This window comes from Penaeus monodon, chromosome 28 (assembly GCF_015228065.2).
Source record: "Penaeus monodon isolate SGIC_2016 chromosome 28, NSTDA_Pmon_1, whole genome shotgun sequence".
Lineage (NCBI taxonomy): Eukaryota > Metazoa > Arthropoda > Malacostraca > Decapoda > Penaeidae > Penaeus > Penaeus monodon.
Window position 1 is genome coordinate 10,476,056 of NC_051413.1, and position 220 is coordinate 10,476,275.

A 220-nucleotide genomic window follows, 5' to 3' on the forward strand; every position below is an offset into this window, starting at 1 on the left:
ATAATTTTTGATTGTGATGATACTTCCCTTTCATTTGAGAGCTGAATAGAGCTTAGCCGTCCACCCTTGGCGAAAGACTCGCTTCCAAGAAGATTAGCTGAACGCTGATCATCACTGACTTGATTGGCACTTGCTGGCACTCGAGGTACATGAAATTCTAGATTTTATATAGCAACTTCACAACAACTGTATCATTCATACCTCTTAACATGAAATTATA